Here is a 21,658-nt window from a genome sequence, read left to right on the forward strand (position 1 = left end):
AGCTCATTCTTCAGCTCTGCAAACAAGAACCCCGGCATCATCTTCACTTTGAGCTCAGCAGGACATCTGCAGTCTGGACGTGACCTAGGGGCAAGCCCCATAATATGCAGGTGATCAGTTCCAGTTAAAGCCACCAGGAATACTGCCCCATTCCCTTCTTTCCAGCACCATCCCAGCCCTGCTAGCCCTCCCCTTCTCACTGCTCTAAAGGGAATTCCACACAACCAAGTTTGGATATGGGGTTTCTGGACTCTTGCTAGGGCTTTTCTGAGTCATTAATTTTCTTTTTATTTGTATACACTGCATTTGCCCCAACAACACTGCACCATAAACTCTTTGGAGGCAAAGACATAACGGTGTTTGTGACCTTACAGAGGTACACCATTCTTTTCTGTATGATAGGTACCCACAAATGTGCTATTGGCTGACGGATGAGAGACCCCTCCCCGTTTTCTCAGCAGCACCACCGCACCCCTGTTCTCCAGCGCATTTGCCCTCCAACTCGGCAGAGTCCAACTTCCCACCGCAGGCAAATCCCACACGGCCAAGAGCCAAGGTGGTCACCTCCCTTCAGTGGTTCTGCACATTCAGCCCTCCTTTGCCCAGATAGCATCAGCTAAAAGGAAACCCATTAGCCAAAAGCTGTCTTTAAGCAAGTGTTCTGTTTGGCCTCTCGCACATCAAAGGGAGCATAACAGTGACAATGATACGTAACAAAGATCATCGCCATTTCAAAGAGACAACATCAGTGCCAGCAGTTCCAGTGAGACCCTGGGGTGTCAATCACTTTATCTGCGAATAGAAAATGCAATTCACCTGCCTCTTCAGGTATAAAGAGTGCTCATGCTTAGAAAACTAGAAATCACTTTATTAGTGCCGCTTATTGTTATCGGTCATAAGAGCTTTGGGATCACAGCAATAAGGATCCCAGGATGCTCTCAATGTATACGAGGGTGTACTCTCAGCACAGTGAAATTTAACAGGTATGTAATGACAATCTCAACCCAGATCCCTGGACAGAAAGTAAACCCACAACGCAGGTCCTGGGGCGCGGAGGATCAGTACAGGGCCTGGAATGAAATGGCCGGGGGTCAGGATGGAAGTCGCTCAGCTCTGCCCCAGAGGGAAGGTCAGATGCAGAGCAGCTCTCACAAAAGAGCCTCACGGATATGCCTCCTCGCTCCCACCTCCTCCGAAAGGGGAAAGGTCTTTTCCTTCCTGCCCTTCTGGGCAGAGCAGAAGTTGCAAAGGGTTGCTTGTTCCTAACGTTATTTTTAGCTCAGCAAATGACTGCTGGGTCTCCAACTTCGGGTCTGGGAACTGCCTTCCGCCGACACACCCAGAGAGGGTCCGGTTAGCAGCACAGCCAGGGGCGATCTCTTGGTGGCGCTTTATGCCTGTGGTAAAAACTGAAATAAATAGCCCGCCCCTCCCCACTCCTGGCCTCTGGGAAGGAGAGGACCTCACTACAGAACATTTTTTCAGAAAAGGGTAGTTAGAGTTGCCTGAATAACGTGGAGGTACAGCGCCATCTAGTGTCCTGCTCACTTGAGGTGGTTTTGGAAACTGGTTCTAAAAGAGGGACTGACAGGAGGAAACACATTCCCTGGGCACAGGGCTGTCCTCAAGCCCACGACGAAGGACAAGGATTTTGGTGGGAGAAGCTGAAAAGCTACAATCCTAATGCATCACAGACAGGGGTGTTGAGTGAGGGAATGGGGGAGTCTTTCTCTTGGAAGGAAGCCGGGTGATTCACAAGGAATATTTAGCATCTTAGTCCCAGAAGATTGGCTTGGGTTTGTCTGCTTTAATATTTTAGCTTACACTAAGAAAAAAAGCCCATGGTGCTATTTTATGACTTTTATGCTTTTCAGACTAGTTTCTCAGTGCTCCCCGGGATCCAGCATATGGGCTGTTTACAGAAGTCCTCACAAGCTGTTTCACCAGGGAAACCACTCCTGCTCCTTGCTAATATCTTTGTAAGTAGTCCCCTTTTCTTATCCTCCCATTTCCTGACTGCCTCAAACCCTCTGCTTATCAAAGTCACCATTTGCTATTTGCTTTACATAGTTTGTTTAAACTTCAGAACAGCCCAGAGGGTGGTCATTAGTATTCTCTTTTTATATAGGAGAAAACTGACCCTTGGGGAGATTAGGTGACTTACCTAAGATCTCTCAACTAAGCACAGATGGGGTTTAACCCAGAGCTATTTAGCTCCAAAATTTTTATTTCTCCAGAGTATTTCATCTGCACCATGAGGGGCTAGCCAGCTATTGCAGAGGAAGCTATAATATCCAGGTTCTGGATGAGATAAACACATCTCTAGCTCAGAAAACACTCCTACTCTGGACTATTCCCTGGGATCCAAGGCTTGGCCAGACTGCTGGTATAAACACCCTCCTTCCTCACAACATCTGTCCGGTTGCCTCCTTCCCCTCCCCCCAGCACAAACACTTCCGCAGCCTATACTCCTCCACACTTAGAAACCACCCCAGAGGAATAATGAGAGCAAAGAGCAGAGATTTGGCAAACGTTCAGAATGCCAGGAGAATCATGGATCTATCTCTGATTCCCTGTGCCTTGGCTTCATCCAGTGGAAAACAAAAATTCCCTGCTGGCCCTTCCTTCCCTTCCCTCCTGACCCCTTTCACCATTCTCTACCCAATAGACACACCTCTGGAGGAAGGTTAAGTAAGGCCACTCTCTGAATTCCTCTGAAACAAAATTGCAGCTTAAATATACAGATTCAGAAATAAAGTTTAAATGGGGTAACACACTGCAGTGGGACATAGACTCAACCTCCACAGATGGTAAATGCTCAAGGTGCTGGCAGCCATGGGAGGTGTTTGGGGTAATGGAGGGCACACAGGATTGAGAGACCTGTACTTAAATCCCCACTGTCACCTCCAGCTGAGTGACTTTGGGCAAGTCACTTAACCTCTCTGAGCCTCAGTCTCCTCATTTGTACAAGGAGGGCAATTATTTTCTTATCTACAAAGCAATAGATGAACAAGTGCTTTGTAAAACCCGTCAGGGTGGAAGGTACCATGTAAGGAAGAGTAGGCACTAGCAGGATTTATTTACTTTGCCCTTTCCTTGCCCTCTCCCCAAAAGAAATCTCTTTCTACAAGATGGATCTTAACAGAGTCACATACAGGCTCACTGTCCCTGTGGGCTCATCACTTTTTTAAAGCTAAATGGTCTTGGAAAATACCTTTTCCAGTGAAGACCCAGTGGCCAGGGGCCACAGACTCCCTTTCTTCAGAGGAGGCAGGAAAAGCCGAACCAGGAAAATCTATGGCAGCATTCGTTATTTGCAAGGGGAAGGTCCCAAAACGCTATTTCTTCTGTTGCTGGTTAATGACGGACGTTTGTGGCTGGCACGGGAGAGCTAATGCATTCAAGAGGAGAGGGATAAAGTCCTAATGAGGAGCTGTTAGGGAGACAGAGGCTGAGTTTGACGTCCTCTCTGCTGGGTGGTGAAGCCATTTTAAAAACCTCTTGATTTCTTCACAGGCTCCATTTCTAATTTAAGGTGTCTCCACCCAGTTTGGCAGACTCTGTGCCTCTCCTCTAGCGAGGAAATAGCTTCCTAACAGAGGATCAGGAAGAACAAAAGCCTCATTAGGATCAATCACTTATTCTGAGTACACATTCCCAAGAATCTCTATTGATAATCTCAGATACAAATGAAGTGGTAATTAAGGATACAATGCAAATGATCTTCACTTAGTAACTCCCCCTTGTAATTGAAATTTACTAAATTAAGTCTGAGGTTTTTGAAACTAGGTCTTTAAAATTCCCCGTTATAATTACCTCCTCTCTCCCTCCCACCTACCTCTCCATAATGTAATTAGTTTAAAATAAGATCTGTGGTTCTGATGACAGTGCACTGCCTACGGATATGTTTAAGTGATGCTTGCTCCAAGGAATTCTGGTCTCCTATAAGCAATTCTCAGGAAGCAAATGACAAGGTCTAGCATCAGGAGGGCTGCTGTTTATTGTCAAACATTGGAAACTGGACACAGGAAGAAGTGAACAATTGCTCTCTGGGGGTAGGAGAGGGATGGAATCTTTTGGCACCCTGACAAGGTGCAGACACAGGAGACAGAGGAGTTAAGGGAGATCAGAAACCCATCTCTGTTTCATTGCAGGCCAGGGAGCCAAAGCTCAAGCTGGAATAGTCCTGCGGGGATTACTCTGAATCCTGCCCTCTGCCACCAGTGTGACCATCACTGGCCTTAACTCATTTCTTCTAAGTGGCCTCAGCAGGGATGGGTTTCTGATCTCCCTGTCTCCCATGTCCACACCTTGTCAGGATCTCAGAAAGATTCCAATTTCTCTCCTACCCCAAGAGAAATTGCTCACTTCTTCCTCACCAGATCGGCTGGTACAGAGGAAAGGAACAGGAGAGAAGCTGAGCAATCTCTCCTTGTTCCACACTGTCAATGCCCCCTGCCCTGTGTCAAGCAGACAGCTGTGTCCACAAGCTCAGCCTGCCCTAGGGAACCCTCGCAGAGCCTCTGGCCAGAAACGGAGACGCAGGAGGCACTCCAGCCTCCCTGTCCCCATCCCCAGTTCGGTCCCTTGTCCAAACCAGAAAGAGGGCTGAAATTTGTTCTGAGGTTGTCTGATCTTCCAGAAGAGCACGCTGTCCTGTTTCATTGAGCTCAGATGAAAACAACCTGTTTGTCTTTGAAATCAAGCTCCAACTTCCTCAAGCAACTGATGGTGTGAGATCAGGAGAGAACCTCCCACAGCCTCCTCTTGTGTCTCCCCCTCCCACCCACAGCTTCCCAAACTATGACAAAGACACAGAAAGGCCTGGAGCTAACTGACCCTCCCGCGGCCTAAGTCAAAGGCTGGAGGTCCATCTGAGAACTCAGTAAACAGCGGTTCCCTGGCCAGCAGCACAGCTTGGACCTGAAAGAAAATGCTTTCTCCACTGGCCCAGGCTTTCTGTTTTGTGTGCTCTGCTTTCTCCTTCATCATTCACATCACTAGTGTTGGAAACTTTAGTAACTGCCTAGCTGAACAACTTCTGAAGGCAGAGATAAGTGGCAGGAAGAGTCGTTTCTGGAGAGCATAATACATGTGTCTTCCATTCGTAAATCAGATTAATAAAAGAGACAATAGCGATCTCATCTCCCAATAAGCCCATACTTAAGATGCTCCCCTAAATTCATGTGGGTGTGTTTACTGTGGGGTCCTGGTGCCCAGAATGGGGCCTGGCACATGGTAGGTGCTCAGTAAATATTACTTGACTGAATGAATGAGTAAATGACTCTTGTTCAAGAACTTCCAGTAGCTCCTTCAATGGTATGGGAAAAATGCCCTAATTCTACAATTAGGTATTTAGGATCCTGCAATCAGATGCCATGCCTGCAGGGTTCCCCCAGATGCCCTCTGTGTGCTGACTGCACTAGGCCAGTTGTCATATTGGCTGGAGGACTTGTTAAAACACAGCCAGCTGGGTCACACCCCCAGAGTTTCTGAATCAGTAGATCTGGGGTGGGGTGGACATTTACCTTTCTAACAAGTTCCCAGACAATGTTGACGCTGGCTGGGAGCCATGCTTTGCCCACATGACTTGGTTTCCACAAAGGACACCTCTCATCCTGCATCTCACCTGTTGGTCAAGATCTGGCTCAAATGCTACTGTGTTAACACAACGGAACATGGCTAGCAAAGCTGTACCAGCCTTCACTCGCCTCTAAACTGCTACAGCTGCCTGTGTCTGTCGAGACATGCACCCTATCTGCTCAGCTCTATCTCCCTGACCTGGCAGCTTTAAAGTTGACTCACAACTGCCAGGTCTTCTCCACACGTCACATTTTGGAATTCCACTCACCCTCTGGGGCTAGCAGAAACCCTGTGGACATGGAACCATTTCTTCTACCTGGAGTTCTCCCAGTACATCAAGTACCCCACCTCCCTCTCTCTGGTGGAGTTCCTTGAAGGCAGGAGCAGGCTTGGTGCCTTTGCGCACATTCATGAGACCTCGCCAGTGTGGCCTTATAACCACAGTGAGCTAAAGACAGGCGGCTTGCCTAGTCAGATTGCATTTCATTCCCTGAGGCCTTATGGAGGATTCAAAGTACCTAATGCTGTGCTCAGCCCAGGGGGCCAAAGATGAATGAAACACAGATCAATGTCTATTTTCCTGTTCATATTTACTCTTCATTATACCCACTCTGCCTTCCTTCCAGCCGCTGGCCTGGGTTGTGATGACCTATGCAGACAGCTGGATATCCTCCCTCATCTAAACAAGTGAGAGGTTCCTATCACCAAAACACAGCTCCAGGTTCTCAACTTGACTTGTTGTCTTTGAGACTCAGAAGGAAGTGTGACTTTCGGTGGTAAGCCACATGATGTACCCCATCCAGGCCATGTGAGAAGCAGATGAAAGATGTTTGCAGTGTGCTTAAATGTCAGTGACTAAGAGCCAGGGAGCACACTGGAACATTCTCACTTCTCAGCTGTGGGCACCTGACAGGCTATTGCCCCACCCCATCCTCCTGCCTGAGGGCTTACAGCTTCACGCCCTCACAGCTGTAGGATCCTGAGAGAAATTTTGGGAACCCCATTAAAACTACTTAAGCAAAAAGTGAACTTTTTGCTCACCTCTGCAGCTTGGCCCAGTGTGGCTCATGGAATTGAATAAGGAGCTACAGGAACCTGGATTTAGGGGCAAAAGCTGGTCCCAGGTATGACAGGCCCCTCTCTCTGTCCATCCAGCTCTTATTTCTGCAGATCTTTGCATGCTGGCCTCTCTCCTTCTGCAGGCAGGAGAAAGGACACCATGACCAGCCCAGTCTGGGTTCCGTGCCCACCAAGGCCATATGGGATGGAAAGGAGCTGTTCCCAGGCCGACCCAAATCAGACATCCACTCTGAATGGCTAGTAAATATTAAGTCCTCAAAACATGCCAGACACGGTGCTAAGTGTTGAACACGCATGCTCTCATTTGATCCCAAGCTGACTCTATGAGTCAGGTCCTATATGATATTTGCCTGTCTCATAAATGGAAAGGCATTACACAAATTATACCCAGGTCCTTTCTGCCAGGGTTGGGTTTTCCCACTCAGGAAATCTGGATATAAGAACACATTTTCTCTAGAAATAAACTGTGGCTTAGGAAGGGTCTAAAAACCAGTTTTATCTCTGGTTAGTTACCAGTAGCTAAGAGGCTAAGACCCTAAATGTTGTCTAGCCTCTTATAAATATTGTTAGATTTATATTGTTTATATATATATTGCTATATATTATATGTCTCCAGTTGTTAATTCTGGATAATTTAGATTTCTCGACTAAGCCACCACCCCTCTGGAATCTACATTGAAGGGAGATAAGTTCTATCATAGAAGGTCAAAGGGGCTTCTTTCCCTGTCCTATCCAGCTGAGAATACATAACCTTTGGAATAGCATTTTAAATGATACATGGTCAGATTAGATCAGGATAAGACATGGATTCTCCTTTCAGCCAGAGGGTATCTGTCATCTGGTGATGTTCTCATGGTCCGAAGAAGGATCCCTCCTCTGTGGCCTCATTTCTATGACCAGTTCTTGCCTGTATTTCATTTAAGAAGAAATAGGCTTAGAGAATTGCTCACAGCTTTACCACTAAGAGAAACTGGATTATAATAGACCCTGGTCACCACCTCACTAAGTGGTCCCATGTCCCTTTAGGGGTGTAGCTCCTTCAGTGCCAAGGTTCTCCAGGTCTAAGAGTAGCCCCTCCAGGGTTCCTACTACACTGTGAACGTAATGCATCCATGGCTTTGCCTCTACTGCTCACCATTACAGCCTGACTCCCAGCACAGTGGCTGGCAAACAGTAGGTGCCCAATAAATATTTGTAGAGTAAATGAATAACATTGCATTCTCAAGTGATGTCTCAGGTAATTACTGAAATCAGTTGTTGACAGTGAACCAGGGCTACTGTGCTGGTCACTGTAGTTATAAGCAGCAGGGACCATCCTTTCCTAGGTCCACAATAAGGACTCACGTTTGTCAAAGACATCTATAATTTTTCTCTCTAGTCGTGAGGGTCCTACTTTTGGTTTTCATCAGTACAAAAGCCAACTCTTTCAGGAGATACATTCTTTTGTAATATTCTGCCATGATTTTGTTCAGTATAAATCTGACCACAGACTCCAAATCTGGGGCAAAGAACACTCACCTGAAGTCAGGTGACCAGAGTTTACCAGCTCTGTGGCCACTAGCAAGAATCCATATTTACTGAGCACTTACTCTGTGTCTGGCACTTTTATGCATGGTCTTATTTAATCCTCAAGAAATCCTATGCAAGTGTTGCTCTCATCATCTCCATTTTACCTATGAGGAAAGTAGGATCTTTAGAGTATATGTACCCAGTTCAATGCCACAGTCACACGATAATTAGTTATTTCAAAGCTCAACCCATCTGTCTGAATTCAATGCCACTGCTCTCAAATAACTGCAGCATGCAAGTTACTTAGGCTCCCTAAGCCTCAACTGCATGATCTACCGTTCTCTGTTACCCCAGCTCCACAGGCTTTCCTTCAGTCCCTAGAATGGAAGAGATTCCCTCCTACCACAGGGCTTTTGCACATACTGCTCTTGCCATCTGCAATGCCTGTGGCTCCCCATCCCAAAGCCCCAGTCCTTCCTCTAGTTAATGCCTAATGCCACCTCCTTCTGATCTCAGCATTATTTCGTGAGGCAAGTCTTCCTCAACCACAGTCTAGGGTAGAGTCCTTTGTTAAATGTTCTCTTAGAACCAGGCTCCTTTCCTCAGGGGTTCTCATCACTGACTATAATCATGCATTGAAGGGTGTGGTTATTTGATTTAGGTCCATCTCCCCTCACCAACAGTGGGCTTCTGGAGAGAAGGGACTCTGTCTGCCCCACTTATCAATGTCTTCTCAGTGCTTGGTACTCAATGAACACGTGTGGAATAATGTTGTATGAGATGTGTAACAGGACAGGCCAGAGCCTGCTGCCTCCATCTCTTGATTCCCAGGAGGCAGGATGTTTGAAAAAAATCCAGTTTGATGAAGCCATCTTGAAATTACCTGTCAAAATGCAAAGTCACTTGGTTTTATTGCCAAGTAACATGTACAGCTGACATTCCTGACTTTGTGCAGTTCATAATCCCCATCCTGCCCATGAGGGACTCCCACAGTGTCCTTGATCTCTGTTGTGCTTGAACTTCTATGGGATGAATTATTTTTATAATTAGAAAAGGCCAAAAAGAGAGTTTTTAAAGTCTGTCAGAACTGGGTAAGACTCAAATGCTACTTTACTTCTGTCTCTAACAACCCTAATTTGGAAGGAAGTAGAATGCATTTCATGTATGTCTTTTATGGAAAGTGTTTAAAGAAGTACTAGAAATTTAACAACTGAAGATTTTTTACTAAGCATTCTGAAGTTAAGAAAAAGCGAAAATGTCATGGTGCAAATGCCCTCACTGCCCCTGCCACCACAGTGTGCTGTTAACTTTAAGGGATCGAGCAAATAATTTGAGAGGCAGAACATTAGGATACAAGCGATTTCTCAGAGAAGGGCCATGCTTGGTGGTCTGACTGATGGCACCTCCTGAGAGGAGCAGATGGAGCGAACGCAGGAGCGTGGTTCTGTGTGCCAGGTGGTACCTGATACATTCTTCCCTGACCCCTGCTTTACCCCACGCCCCATCCTGCAGAAAGGAAGACCAAGGTTGGAGTGACACTACTTGATTTCGCACAGTACCAGTTACTCTTTAAAACTCAAAGACTTAGTAGGTGTTTTTGTTTGGTCATGTCAAAGAATTAGCTCATGAAATGACTGCATTCAAATTTTACATACCTGAGATAGCGCCCCTCCTTTCCCAGCTGTGACCCTAGATTCTAGCAACCTTCCAGCTCCTTACTAGTAAGAATCTCTGATTGCTTGGTTATTGGAAAGGAACCTCAGAGAGCTGGGAAAGAACTCCTGCTTTTGCTTGTCTGCAGGACACAGCAAAGGGCTGCGTTGACAGGAGCAGAGCAGTAATAATGGCAAGAGAGTGAGGATTCCCAGCCCCAATTCAGTTAGGTGCTTCTCATCTCCTTTGGTGTCAGTCAATCTTACCACATTTGAGTGATTTTTCTCCCTTTACCTCTCTCTGGTGGGCCAGATCCAAGCAAATCCCACTTTCTAACCTGTAATCAAGTTTTGAGTGTTGGAGTGGGATTCTGTAACATAAGGAAGAAGTTTAAGCACAAATTTCTGGAGAGTCAGAGAAAACAATACTTCCTGGATTCAGTGATTGGGTGGGCTGGGACACTGGCAGGCAGATAAAGAGAAATGTGGCAGCCTGGTTTACCCCAGTTCTTCTCTGCAAGGCCACGGTAGAGGAATGTGTAAGAGCTTCTGCAAGTGTGTGACAGCCCTTATTCTGAACTGTATGTATCTGCCACTTGATGACCATCCTACTGGATGCCTGGTTGGAAAGCAGTACTCCTAGGACTCATACTCTGGGGAGGACACCGTGGCAGTGCCTTGCCTGTATTCTCTCTGCTCTGACTTCTACACTCCAAAGGCTGGTGATTTCACATACCTGCTTCTCTGTCCATGAGACTTTATTTGGCCAAGGGAGCATATTAGGCCTGGGAACCAGAAAAGGGGAGTGAATGTCCTTGAAGCAGCCCTTAACCCCTGGTGCATGGGGACTTGGGGGATAACTAGCCCAGCTCCCTTGCATCTCAGCTGGGGTTACTGAAGTGAGTCTATACAATGGAATTGACCCCCACTTGCCCTCAGTGGCAACTGTTTGATCACACATCCTTTATTGCCTTCTTTCCTCCCCGGCCTCCCCTCTCCATTCCCCTTCCAGTGTTTCCTGGGACCACCTTCCAAATGAAATACTTGTCCTTGAAGCCCTGTTTTACACCATGCTCTGGGGACCCCAAACTAAGACATCCACCTTACTGACTGCTCTGGACATGTAGCTGAGCAGTGCCCATGTGGCGCTCTGAAGCCTTTGTCAGCTTCCTGAAAACAAGGATAACCTGGTTGTAAGAACATTTAACCTACACCTCATTGGAGGAGTATTAAGCCCTGTCAAAGTGCAAGATCACTAAGTTTTATCACTAAATAATGTGCACGGCCAGCATTTCCAACCTTCGTGCTGCCAGTCAGTCCCCCACACAGAGCAGAGGGACTCCCACAGTTGTCTTTGTCTCTGTTTGGTTTGAGTTTTCATGTGGTGCATTATTTAACCCATACCTAATTGGAATAGTGTTAAACAATTCTAGATTAATTCTCACTGGAAAATCTCATCTTATTAAGTGTTTAACAGAAGTTAAGTTTCATTACCGAAGCTGATCGGATTCTATTATTTAATGACTTGAAAGGAGACGGATGTCAAACACTCAAACCCATTTTTCTGGTCAACCTTTTATAACACTAAGCCAGTCTTCTTTGTTAAAAGAGTAGTTGTTTTTAGCTTTTCTCTGATTATTAAGTACCTAAATTCTTAGCAGATCCTCCGAATACCTAGAATGTCTTCTAGCAACACTTTTAAAGGAGTGGTTCTCTGCCCTAAGTGTGCACTGGAGTCACCTGGGGAACTTCTGTTTCCAGGGACTCCTGGGTCCCCCTCCAGGTCAGTTCAAATGGCAGCAGTAATATTAAGGTTCTACAGGTGGTTCTAATGTGTATCCAGGGGTAAGAACCACTGATATAAGGGGACAGAGCTTCTACAAGGCTGTGGAACAGCTGCCCCAGGAGCTGCACCTCTGGACAGAGCAAGAGGAGCAGAAAGTGCCCCTGGGGCAGCCCCAGGTGACACAGCACACCTCGTACTAACACCACGGCCTCTGTGGCCTGCGTCGCTCACACTTCTCTCCCTGCTCTTGAGCCAAGAGGCCTCAGCAAGGCCCTCATCAGCCCACGCTCTAATGAGAAAACCTCCACTGTGCAATGACCTTTTGTTCCCATCACATAGCAAAGCACGCGCCTCCCCAAGGAGATTTTGAATCAGGGATTTTATTTTCTCATTTGAAAGTTTGGGCAGTTGAACCTCATGCATTTTCATTTCCCTGTCTTGCAAGCTGGGTAATTTTTGCTCCTGGCTGAACCTCCAGGTATTTTCTCAGCCTCGTGGATGTGGCTGCCTTTATCCCTGGAGTGTAATTCTAGAGAAGGAGTTCCTTATGTTCCCAGAAACAAAGAAGTACAAAAACAAAAAAACACAAAAGCAAGAAAATGGAACCTATAGGCTGTGACTAGCCTCTCCTAAGCCTGGCCGGTAAGAGCTTAGGACCTCAGAGAGCTTCCTTAAGCCTGATAATGCTCACGCCGTTCTTCATACAACATTCTTTCCATTGCCTGTGACAATGACAGCCAGTTGTGCCCCATGGTTCACTCTTCCCTCTACAGCAGCATGTCCAGGAGAACTGGCTGTTCATAATGAAAATGCTCTATATCTACACTGTCCGGTATGGTCACCAGGAGCTATGTGTGGCTTCTGAGTACTTGACAAGTGGTTTGCCTGACTGATGGACTGAATTTGAAATTTTGTTTAATTTTACTTCATTGAAATTTCAGTTGCTACATGTGGCTAGTGGGCTGTTAGTATTAAATAGTGCAGTTCTAGAGTGCTCCCGGTTTTTTAGCTGGGTCATGGTCACCAGAGGTACAGACTATGTTTCACAGCCTCTCTTACAGGCATGTGATTAAGTTTTGGTCAATAGGTGTGAGGGGAAGTGATACAGATAACTTCCAGGTCATGCCCACTCCTTGCTGGCTGCACTGGATGTGGCCATGCGCCATCTGGAATCAGATGATGAGGGCAACACCTTAGAGAGAGCAGAGCAATAAGATAAAAGGAACCTGCCTCTCCAAGAATGACTTCGGGTAGCAGTGCCCCAACTCTGGCTCAGACAAAATATGCACAGGAGAAACTAAACTTCCATTTCATTTAAGCTACTGGTACTTTGGGTCTCTGACATCGAGCATATATCCCTATATGCTATCCTAACCAATGTACTGCCCACCTTTGTCTTACAGAGACTGAGGAACAAATATCCTCTTTATGATTTTGATCATGTGATTTCAAAACTTCTGTCAGGTCCTTGTGGAGCTTAAGGGCAGATCCCCAGAGTAAGGGGCCTCTGCTTAGAGAAGCATCCTGGGGATCTGGTACGTCTGCAGAGGTGGACCTGAGTTCGGTGGGGAGTAAGAGGGAGAGAGAGAGCTAGGTGCTGTATATAAGAAAGAAATTGGAATTTGGAGAAGACTGGTCCTAGAGGGGGCAGAAGGGCCTGGAGAGAGGAAAAGGAGAGACCTGCAAAAATGGTATCAAGACAGGCCTAAAGGATGATCTGGCCAGCAGGAAATTTTCCAAGCCGACAATAATGGATGGACTTTCACACCATGACAGCTGTGGTTCCTATGCTGTTTTGTAACCTCTCCATTTCTCCAAACACTGCTACAACACAGCCTCATGTTGGTGCACTTTGCCAACAGCAAAGGAATTAGGGCATATCCGGCAAGGGGCGGAGTAGGGTGGAGACCAGAGCAGTCCTAGGAGGCAGGCATGGTGTGAGCTCACGAGTGCAGTGGAAGCAAGAACTGCCTATAAGACAAGCACCTGAGAGGCCCTGAGACACCGGGGGAGGAGTACGCTGTCTTCCACCAAATGTGGGAGGGGGATTCCTGCCTGTCAGCAGGAATGTTAGAGAAGTGTCACCCCAGAAACCTGTATAGCCTACGATATTCAGACAACTGACGCTTGGTGTTGCAGTCCCACATGGCACCATCTTTCCTTCTGGCCAGCCCCCAAAGACCTGAAAGCTAAGTCAGGAAGGGAAACAAACATTTCTGTCATGCTTTCTCTGCATTGCCCTGGATTAGAGGAGATCTGCTCCTCTTAAATCTAGAATACATAATCACTAGGGGAGTGAGAAAATCTGCAACTGGTCAGAAGTCCAAGAAGGAAGGGTATGTGTGGTGGCTGGGTGGGCAGGGAGGGCGGTGCTCCCTGGTTTGAGGTGGGCCAGAACCCCATATCTCAACTGGCTCCAAGACAAAGCATGTGACATTCACAGAATGGGGTTTGCTGTGGTTACTGCCAATAGTAACACTTGGGCTCAACATTCAAATATACCCTGTTTACACTTGCTCAAGTGATGCAATTTTAGGAGCTGTACCTGAGCAATAAAAAGGTGACATGCGTTTCTATGGTAACCCTCTTTGAATAAGGTCCTATCACATTTTTAATCAGGTGAAGGCATAGACTGAAGGTTGGGATCTATTGGTGAAAGAACATTTGAAAATAATGATCATTGATATTTACTGAGTGCCTTCTATGTACCGGTATTATGCTAGGCACTCTCCATTGATAAATTCTTTACAACAATTCTATGTCACAACTTTATTTGCATATTAACAGATAAGGAAATTGAGGCTAAGAGAAGATTAATAATTGCCACAAAGTCACATGGTAAGGAAGTGGTGTGGCAGGGCTTTGAGCTCTGGCCAGCTGCCACCAGAGTTCACACACTTTGCCTCTACCACTGTCTGCCTCTTTGTTCTGTGGTGTTGTACCTTGGCCTTGGGTACACACAACCCTTCAGAAACAATCAGGCTCTCCCATGAACCCAAAACCTAGCATGGAGGACTCTAATCTCAGATGGCAAATATTCCAGTGTGAAACTCCAGGGCTACTAAGGTGCAGCTTAGAAGTTTTTGTTTCTGTTAGTTGCATACATCTCTCTATCAACTTAGTTATTAGTCACATCACAAAAACCCTGAAAGCAGAATGTTTCCAGTGCATTTCTATTATTTGACATTTCTAGCAGTTTGCCCTCCAGGAAAATATGAATTTATTGTAATTTGAACAACACTTACTTTCAACCCCAACTTTAATTCGACTGAACATGGGGCCCACTCATTTTGATATTCACTGCCTGCTGAAATGATGACACATATTTTCACTAAATCTTGCATGTAGTAGGAAAATAATATTTCATTTAAATACAATATATAGTAGTTCTGTTGAGTTAAACCTTAATGCAGCACATTTTAAACATAGTAGAGTATCTGACTGAAGATTGTATGCACAGTATATTCTCTATATTCTTTTTTAAACTGAGGTATAATTGACATATAACATCATTTTCAGGTTATAATGATTGTATATTTGTATCTATTACAAAATGATCACCATAACAAGCCTATTTAAGATCTATCATTACAGGTAATTACAAATATTTTTTCTTGTGATGAGAACTTTTAAGATCTACTCAATTAGCAACTTTCAAATATGCAATGCAGTATCATTAATGATAGTCATGCTGTACATTACATCTCCATGATTTTACAATTGGAAGTTTCTACCTTTGACCCTCTTCACCCATTTTGCTCCCCCCACCATGCCCTGCCTCTAGAACCACAACTATGGCCTTTCTTAAATTAATACCTAGGGTTAGATTATCTGTCAGTTTAACTCTTTTATTGCAAACTTATCCAAGTAAAATAATATATTGAATGATTCTGGAAGAAGACTATTTCTTCCATTTTGAGGTAGCATCTCTTACCTTAGAATTAAGAATATGAGGTTTATCTGAAACTGGCTTTGCTGGATTGAAAAGACTTTTTTTTATTATGGTATTAATTTTTAAAAGGAATGGTCTAAAACTGTCACCCTGTTATGTAAGAATCTGTATTTTGAATACATAATGTATTTTGGTGTATACTGAACTCATATTACCACATTGGTAGAAAGTAAAAAGACGGGTTTTAATTTTGTTACATTAGCAGTTATATCAAATGTTATAAAGGAGAAGATAGACTTGAGCAGCTTGTAAAAGTACTAAGTTTGATACTCTTTTTGTCAGGTTTATGGAGAAATTTGAGGGTTTAACCTTGTCCTTAAAAAGGTCCATAAAGGAGAAGTATGTCAGTTGTATTGAAAAGGGCCTCAAAAGAGCTTCTCCCTGCAGGATTCAGAACTTATACAGCATCATCAGATAGTCTCAGTTCCGCTGGTGAAATCTGGCTTCTCACGTAAAACAGGATCCTGAGGAACGACGTTTACAAAGCACGGATCTAGCTGGTTTGGAGCAAGGCATCACACATTCACAGTGCAGTCCCCACGGCTGGCACACAACAAACTGCCAACATTTGTAGCACAAAGAGCTGGCCCTTGGCTTTGACCCCCATGGCTAGTGCCTGGAGAAACAGATAAGGGGTCATGTGGTTTGCCCCTAATAATCATGTTCTCCTGACATGGTGAATTTTTGCACAAAATTACCAAGAGTAATAGAATACTTTTTACTTCAGTAAGCCACTACTGTGAGTGAAAAATACACAGTGACTGTTGGAGAGATTGGAATTTCTTTTTCTAAAATATTTGGAGCTGACTCTATATTTCTTCCCACCCAGGAAAAAATTGCTACAACCCTTCAGTGGATACAAGTGAAATTTGTTTTGTTTTAAATGTGAGTTATGATAAATCTAGGCATTAGAAACTTAGAAAGAGGAAAACTTATCTGAGCAGGGATAGTAGCCAAAAACTCAGGGCAATATTGGGGGAAAAAATCCTGTTGCCCCAAGACTTTTCAGACTTGTGTGTGTCTGGCCCTGTTGAGAGATACCCTGCACTCAACTATTGCCTTCCTGGGCTGCAGGATTCCTCAGACGTTCCCACCAGTCTCATGAGTGAACACACATCTATGAAGCAGAATAAAATATTATCTGGAAGAAGGGATATGTTAGTCAACATTGCTGATTTCCAGTCTGTCAGAGTCCCTAAGGAAGAGACTAAGGGTGGGTAAGTTTGGAATGTGGGAACTGGGTGGAGAAGGGAAAGGGGATCAAGAAATGTGCTTAGAGTATGAGATGGGGCTGTGGCAGGCATGAAGAGGGCATTGGGCCACCAGCGGAGGCTGGGGGCCTAAGTTTGGGGACTAGAAGCAAAGCCATCCCTGGCTGCATCCCCATTAAGTCCTCATCGACTCTGACATGGTACATTTTTTTTTAAACCAGTTGTTCATAAACTGTTACACAGCCCTTGTCTTCATCAGTCACAAAGCCTGCAAACCCATCATGCCACAAAGCAACATGACCCTTCCCACTGTGCCTATGTGGTCTCAGCAGCACTCCCGATCACAGCCGTTTCTGGACTGTTCACTTCCTAAGTGCTCCAGGCATAGGGGCAGTGTGGGAGCCTGAAGTCCACAGAGCTGGTGACCTCACTGAAACCCTCAGTCCTAGCCTGCTCTCAGGGACTTTTCACCATCGCTGCCCCTAACAGATAAACAAGCAGGTAGCATTTCCCTGCTGGCCCCACTCTGCCACCTCCTGCCCTCTAAGAGGGGCGGGAAGTAAGAGGAAAAAGATCAAGTCTCAATTATCCTCACGCCAGATAATAAGCCATGGAATCAACCTCAAGAACCATTGGGGTTTCCCTAGATAACTGTCCAGTGTCCTCCCCCTAACACTTTGCTTTTCAGACCCATCACTCAAGATGTCCTGAGTCATGGGTAATTTACCAGCTGCTTTACCAGTTCCATTACTTCACAGTGGGTGGAAGCTTCCAATTGGCCTGTAGCCCTCTAAAACTAAAAAACAAGCCTATTTTCTTTCATATTGAGTTTTCAGGCTTCAGCCAGCACACTAATATACCCCAAAGAGCATCCTTAAAATAGGGTACTTCCAGATAGTAGTCCTGACATGTGGACCTGTGTCCTGTCTAAATTTAAAATGTCTATTTTCTCCCCCTCTTTCTGGGAAGCTGACCTAAACAACTAAAGATGTGCTATGAATGGCTTTCAAGACTCAGCTTGTAGGTTCTAATTAAAATTAAGACAATAATAATATCGCTTTGTATTTCACTGCACCTTTCTTCCAAAGTGCTCCGAGCACTCTCAGCTGCGTGAGGACAGGTATCACATGTTTGTCTGTGTCTACCTGCAGATTCTAATTGCACCTTCTTTTGATTTTGATTCTCAACTCATCTTCCTTTCCAGAGCCTGGGGCATGAAGGTGCATCAACTGGACGAACTTTCCTGGGTGTCTGGCCTGCTTTCCACCCTTGATATCCGATGGAGGAGCTTGTCACTCATCTGGCTGATCCTTTGGGGCTGTGCTGGCTCCACCCAGTCCCTTCCTGCCAGAGACCGGAGCCTCTCCACATTGCCCTCAGTCCCCATACCCCAGTGCCAGGGAGTGAGCTCGGCTCCCCACCTTTGCCACCAGGGAAGGCCTCTCCTATGAAAGCTCTGGAGCCCTAGGCCTGCCCTGGTGGACTCTATGCCCTCGCCCTCTTTGACTCGGCCCCCCAGGCAGGGGGGTGCTTGCGCTGCTTATGCCCCGCTACTTTGTGCCCATGCAACTGGAGGCAAGCATCCCATGGAAGCTTTGTTTTGTCTTCCGGGATCCCTTTAAACTTGTGCCATGGGCTCTTCCCCTGGGTCTGGAAGGAAACCCAGGCAAGACCCTCTGACTTTGCTGGTCCTTCTTAGCTCAAGAGAGTCCTATGGTCACTAAAGTTACAAAATACAGTCTCAATCCAGAAATTAAACTGTCTAGTCCTATGTAATAATAAAACTGGACTTGAAGTTGAGGCCTTTCCTGGCCCCCAGCTCAGGCCAGCTCTGGGAGGCAGGGCAGCTGTGACTGGCTCTCTCCCCTTCCCCACTTCTCCTCCCTGACACTGCAGACTGAATTTCTGACAGCCCCTCCACAGCACCACTGCTCCACACCCAGCTGGAGGAGGAGAAGGGAGAACCAGAAAAGGGAGCAGGAAGGTTCCAGGGTGGACCTGCTCAGGACTCGGGCTGTAGTACAGTTCAGTCTGTTTCAGAGGCCCCCTTACCAGCATAACTGGGTTCTCTCACCAGTGAGCCCCAGGACAGGGGTCAGTGCATGGATCCCAGTGGCTGCTTATACTTGCTTGGTTCCTAGACATTCAGTGACACCTCTGCTTCTCTCAGCTGAGGTCTCTTTACCCCACCAGGTGACTCAAAGGGGGCAGCATGCAAGTCCCCAAGCTGGTTCTCGATATTCATGGTCTGCTGCCTGGATTCCTTGCCCTATGCATGCTCACTCAGCCCTCTCTCCCACTCTGCCATCAAGGCCACCAGCCAGTCCATTTAGGTCTTCCAGGCTGGTCCAGTCCACTGTGCCTTCCAACTGAAGGCACCACACATTAACTTCTCTGTAAGCCCCTCTATTGTGAGGGGAAGGAGACGCATCCTCCATTCCTCCACTTGAGCGCAGGGATATTGGGGCCCTCAGCATACCATTGGCTTTCTCCCAAAATCCTCATTGAAAATCTTGTCTCTCAGCTCTCATTCTCAGCTCTATTTTTAAGTTGGATGTTGAAAGGGCACTGGGAATAATCTAACTGGGTTTTTCTCTCTTTGTATATAATTTTTTAACATGGTTTCTATTGTTCTTGCTTCATTGGATGTAAGTCAAATCTGGTAGTAGAGGGAAGTATGAGCAGAAATCCTACCTGGCCTCTCTTTGGGACTTGACCATCGCACGTTCCCAAGAGCCCTGATTGTTAGAACACAGATTTTCCCCACTTCCAAGATGGAGCTTTTATGAACCCATAGTGTTATATGTCTGAAGGAAAATGGAATTAGGATTTCTGAGTGTGTTTTCCTGTGCACATCAGTAAGGCTCATTCTCCCTGGTTTCCACCAAACTTTACTTAGGCTTTCCAACAAGGGCAAGAGAGCCATGGTATTTAAGCTCACATTATGAATGCATCTTGTGGGTACTGGTACCTAGAAAGAGTTTATCCCACTCAATCTCAGTCTGCTTCTCTAATTAAGACAGGTGTGGTGTGTCTTGGAATACGTACTCATTCTATTAGTATCATCTAGGTGTCTATAAGAACAATTTGAAGAAGCACCTACACATTTTGAAAAATGATGGCCAAGGACAGTCCCCAGTGTATTACCTAATGTCCCTACCTAATAAAGGTAACTATATGATAAAACACCTACTAAAATTCAGTACCAGAAAATATTTCTATCCATGCTTAAACTTGTATAAGCAGAAATACTTCCTTGTTATTTGCCAGTGAGAACTATATAACTTTATGTATTTCTCATTTTGCTTTGCCTATGGGGAAGCTCAGCACTAAATTGAATGCTCCATAGCAATAACTAATTCATCCCAGGAAGTGGGTATGTCTATCTTTTTTTTAATTAGCTATCATTGATATATACTCTTATGGAGGTTTCACAAGAAAAACAATGTGGTTATTACTTTCACCCTCATTATCAAGTCCCCCCTCATACCCCATTGCAGTCAGGGTCCATCAGTGTAGTAAGATGCCACAGAGTCCCCACTTGTCTTCTCTGAGCTACATTCTTCTCTGTGACCCCACACACACCATGTTCACCAATCATGATACCCCACAATCTCCTTCTCCCTCCCTCCCCACCCATCCTCCCCCACCCCTCCCCTTTGGTAACCACTAGTCTTACTCCACTTTATTTGGTTTGTATTATTTCTTTCTCTCTTTAAAAGTTTCTTATGTTTGAAGATATATTTTACCATTGTAAGCCACCTTCAATCCTTATTTTTGAGGTCATCAGGATATAAAGCCTAAAAATACAAACAAAACTCACATTTGTTCAATATGAATAAATAATAAATCAAAAATGTTTATTGATCACCTTTTATGTGCCCAGCATTTTGCAAGTCTGTCTCCAGAGATGGAGAGGAGGTAGAACCATTAGCTATCCTCCCTCTTCTTGGAATTTTAGCCAAATTGTAGAGAAAGAAACAACAGTGAGCAAAGAGACCCTTTCTCCCCTCATAGAGCTCACAGGGCACCAGGTTGACATGCAGAAGGAAAGACAGTGAAAGCTCAGGGCATGGGGGAAGAGCCTGGGAAGGAAAGTCAGGAGATGTGGGAAGGAAACCAAGGGAAGTGAGTATTTCCAAAGAAAGCATAATCCTCTTCTACCAGGAGACTGAGTAAGACAAGAATTGAGATGTGCCACTTAGCAACAAGAGGGTGGCTGGCTACTTTGCCCAGAACAATGTCACTGGAGTATTGGATGGGAGACAAAGAAGTAGAGACAAAAAGTGCAGACAATTCTTTCAAGAAGTCTGTCTGTGGCAGAAAGAGAGGTAGCTGCTGAGGCAGGATGTGATGGCTCCCATCAGGGGAGCCCATCTGGGCAACTTCAAATGATTACTTGAATTTCTATTGAGTTCCAAGTCTTGTTGTGCTTAGGATCAATACTAATTTCCCAGAAAAGAAAGGATTCCAGGATACCTGGGCTATCAGTTCAACGAGACAAGGAAGGGTTCAAGCACCTGACTGCTCCCTAGTTGTCTGCCTTTTTTTCTCTTACATATCACAGTGGCCAGTAGCTGTTCTCTTCTCTCAGTGCCCAGGATTGAAGGAACACCTAAGGATGATTCTTGATCCCGATGTCTGGTGCACTTGGCCCCCAGCCCGTGGCAGCCCTCCATCCCAGCATGACTTAAGAATGCCACAGCTTTCCAAATCTGCAAGATCAATTCCTCCACACAGCAGAAGAAGGGGATTGCCAACAAAGTTCATGAGCATGGGAAATACATTCACATTCCACTTTCCATCCCTGGGTTGAAGTCCCACCTGGATGTCTGATGGTTTCTTTCCTTATTTTCCCTGCATTAGCTTGATTCATCATAAGAAT

The 21,658-nt window shown here is 45.5% G+C and overlaps 1 long non-coding RNA gene across 1 annotated transcript; it reads left to right on the top strand.

Annotated features, from left to right (window-relative positions):
* The first annotated feature begins 768 nt into the window (after positions 1-768).
* Positions 769-18,513, top strand: LOC140849852 (uncharacterized). Its single transcript, XR_012132136.1, has 3 exons — positions 769-983; positions 1,875-1,979; positions 17,978-18,513. It is a non-coding gene; the product is annotated as an uncharacterized lncRNA (long non-coding RNA).
* Positions 18,514-21,658: the final 3,145 nt, after the last annotated feature.

This window comes from Manis javanica, chromosome 1, assembly GCF_040802235.1.
Source record: "Manis javanica isolate MJ-LG chromosome 1, MJ_LKY, whole genome shotgun sequence".
In the NCBI taxonomy this organism is placed as follows: domain Eukaryota; kingdom Metazoa; phylum Chordata; class Mammalia; order Pholidota; family Manidae; genus Manis; species Manis javanica.